The sequence below is a fragment of the Oncorhynchus masou genome, chromosome 7 (genome assembly GCF_036934945.1).
Source record: "Oncorhynchus masou masou isolate Uvic2021 chromosome 7, UVic_Omas_1.1, whole genome shotgun sequence".
NCBI classification, from domain to species: domain Eukaryota; kingdom Metazoa; phylum Chordata; class Actinopteri; order Salmoniformes; family Salmonidae; genus Oncorhynchus; species Oncorhynchus masou.
Window position 1 is genome coordinate 18996051 of NC_088218.1, and position 3925 is coordinate 18999975.

Below are 3925 nucleotides of genomic sequence, written 5' to 3' on the forward strand. Positions count from 1 at the left end.
GCTAGCGCCAAACAGGGTCGTCCCTAGTTACCAAAGTCATAATCCCCGCCTATTTCTAAAATGTATCTTCTTAATTCTTATTTTTGTAACCTTAATCACACTGCTAACCTTATGTCTAACCTTAAATTAAGATCAAAAAGTACATTTTGGTTTTCATAAATTTTTACGAAAAAGCCCATTTTGATTTTGTGGCTGTGGTAACTAGTGGAAACCAGAGAGCCTTGGAAGTATAGTAGTTGGTGACAGTCAATAGCTGAGACTGAGGTCTCATTCAGTAATGTCCAAAATGTGAATGCATAGTACTGCATGCTACATCCTTTCTAGGGGTAGAGCCAAGTTGACTCTAAGGGCAACTTCTACCGGGAGCTAACTTCGAGTTCATGAACCTCCTGGTTCAATTGAAGGCATTGGTTTGTTGAGAACATGAACTCTACAAAGATACTGCTGTAATTTATTGAATTCTCCATTTGTTCTATATTAAAGGGCACTTCATTTAATATAACAGGCTATTAAAATTCAATATTGGTGCATAATTTCTACTTAAAATGTCAAAGAAAAGGCACTCTTTTTGTGGAACGACCCTCTAACAAATATGAGAGCTTCAGTCTTGAGAGTTTAAGCAAATCAACATCAAACATATCACTGTGTAAGTGTGTGAAGCCCCCTGTGTACCATACCTATTTGTTATTTGGTTACAAAGAAATAATAAAAACAATAGGGATCCTGCATCTTCGGTGCTAAGAACTCTAAATAGGTGTGACACAAAACTAACTGTAAACCACAATGTGGTGAATAGATAGCTCTGCGGTGAATAGATAGCTCTGCGGTGAATAGAAAGCTCTGTGGTGAATAGATAGCTCTGCGGTGAATAGATAGCTCTGTGGTGAATAGATAGCTCTGCGGTGAATAGAAAGCTCTGCGGTGAATAGATAGCTCTGCAGTGAATAGATAGCTCTGCGGTGAATAGAAAGCTCTGCGGTGAATAGATAGCTCTGCAGTGAATAGATAGCTCTGCGGTGAATAGATAGCTCTGTGGTGAATAGATAGCTCTGCGGTGAATAGATAGCTCTGCGGTGAATAGATAGCTCTGCGGTGAATAGATAGCTCTGCGGTGAATAGATAGCTCTGCAGTGAATAGATAGCTCTGTGGTGAATAGATAGCTCTGCGGTGAATAGAAAGCTCTGTGGTGAATAGATAGCTCTGCGGTGAATAGAAAGCTCTGTGGTGAATAGATAGCTCTGCGGTGAATAGAAAGCTCTGTGGTGAATAGATAGCTCTGTGGTGAATAGAAAGCTCTGTGGTGAATAGATAGCTCTGCGGTGAATAGAAAGCTCTGTGGTGAATAGATAGCTCTGTGGTGAATAGAAAGCTCTGCGGAAAAGAAACCACTCGGTTGAATAGATAGCTCTGCGGTGAATAGAAAGCTCTGCGGTGAATAGATAGCTCTGCGGTGAATAGAAAGCTCTGTGGTGAATAGATAGCTCTGTGGTGAATAGAAAGCTCTGTGGTGAATAGATAGCTCTGCGGTGAATAGATAGCTCTGCGGTGAATAGATAGCTCTGCGGTGAATAGATAGCTCTGCGGTGAATAGATAGCTCTGCGGTGAATAGATAGCTCTGTGGTGAATAGATAGCTCTGCGGTGAATAGATAGCTCTGCGGTGAATAGAAAGCTCTGTGGTGAATAGATAGCTCTGCGGTGAATAGATAGCTCTGAATAGAAAGGTGAATAGATAGCTCTGCGGTGAATAGTGAATAGATAGCTCTGCGGTGAATAGAAAGCTCTGCGGTGAATAGATAGCTCTGCGGTGAATAGAAAGCTCTGCGGTGAATAGATAGCTCTGTGGTGAATAGATAGCTCTGTGGTGAATAGAAAGCTCTGTGGTGAATAGATAGCTCTGCGGTGAATAGATAGCTCTGTGGTGAATAGATAGCTCTGTGAATAGTGAATAGATAGCTCTGTGGTGAATAGAAAGCTCTGTGGTGAATAGATAGCTCTGTGGTGAATAGAAAGCTCTGCGGTGAATAGATAGCTCTGTGGTGAATAGAAAGCTCTGCGGTGAATAGATAGCTCTGCGGTGAATAGATAGCTCTGCGGTGAATAGAGCTCTGCGGTGAATAGAAAGCTCTGTGGTGAATAGATAGCTCTGCGGTGAATAGATAGCTCTGTGGTGAATAGATAGCTCTGTGGTGAATAGATAGCTCTGTGGTGAATAGATAGCTCTGTGGTGAATAGATAGCTCTGTGGTGAATAGATAGCTCTGTGGTGAATAGATAGCTCTGTGGTGAATAGATAGCTCTGTGGTGAATAGATAGCTCTGTGGTGAATAGATAGCTCTGTGGTAGAATCTGCGGTGAATAGAATAGATAGCTCTGCGGTGAATAGAAAGCTCTGCGGTGAATAGATAGCTCTGTGGTGAATAGATAGCTCTGCGGTGAATAGAAAGCTCTGTGGTGAATAGATAGCTCTGTGGTGAATAGATAGCTCTGTGGTGAATAGATAGCTCTGCGGTGAATAGAAAGCTCTGCGGTGAATAGAAAGCTCTGCGGTGAATAGATAGCTCTGCGGTGAATAGAAAGCTCTGCGGTGAATAGAAAGCTCTGTGGTGAATAGATAGCTCTGTGGTGAATAGATAGCTCTGTGGTGAATAGATAGCTCTGCGGTGAATAGAAAGCTCTGTGGTGAATAGATAGCTCTGCGGTGAATAGAAAGCTCTGTGGTGAATAGATAGCTCTGTGGTGAATAGATAGCTCTGCGGTGAATAGAAAGCTCTGCGGTGAATAGATAGCTCTGTGGTGAATAGAAAGCTCTGCGGTGAATAGAAAGCTCTGCGGTGAATAGATAGCTCTGCGGTGAATAGATAGCTCTGCGGTGAATAGAAAGCTCTGCGGTGAATAGATAGCTCTGTGGTGAATAGATAGCTCTGCGGTGAATAGAAAGCTCTGCGGTGAATAGATAGCTCTGTGGTGAATAGAAAGCTCTGCGGTGAATAGAAAGCTCTGCGGTGAATAGATAGCTCTGCGGTGAATAGAAAGCTCTGCGGTGAATAGATAGCTCTGCGGTGAATAGATAGCTCTGCGGTGAATAGATAGCTCTGCGGTGAATAGATAGCTCTGCGGTGAATAGATAGCTCTGCGGTGAATAGAAAGCTCTGCGGTGAATAGATAGCTCTGCGGTGAATAGAAAGCTCTGTGGTGAATAGATAGCTCTGTGGTGAATAGAAAGCTCTGCGGTGAATAGATAGCTCTGCGGTGAATAGATAGCTCTGTGGTGAATAGATAGCTCTGCGGTGAATAGAAAGCTCTGCGGTGAATAGATAGCTCTGCGGTGAATAGATAGCTCTGCGGTGACTAGATAGCTCTGAATAGATAGCTCTGCGGTGAATAGATAGCTCTGTGGTGAATAGATAGCTCTGCGGTGAATAGATAGCTCTGTGGTGAATAGATAGCTCTGCGGTGAATAGATAGCTCTGCGGTGAATAGATAGCTCTGCGGTGAATAGAAAGCTCTGCGGTGAATAGATAGCTCTGTGGTGAATAGATAGCTCTGTGGTGAATAGATAGCTCTGCGGTGAATAGATAGCTCTGCGGTGAATAGATAGCTCTGCGGTGAATAGAAAGCTCTGCGGTGAATAGATAGCTCTGTGGTGAATAGAAAGCTCTGCGGTGAATAGAAAGCTCTGCGGTGAATAGATAGCTCTGCGGTGAATAGATAGCTCTGCGGTGAATAGATAGCTCTGCGGTGAATAGATAGCTCTGCGGTGAATAGAAAGCTCTGCGGTGAATAGATAGCTCTGCGGTGAATAGATAGCTCTGCGGTGAATAGAAAGCTCTGTGGTGAATAGATAGCTCTGCTCTGGTGAATAGATAGCTCTGCGGTGAATAGAAAGCTCTGCGGTGAATAGATAGCTCTGCGGTGAATAGAAA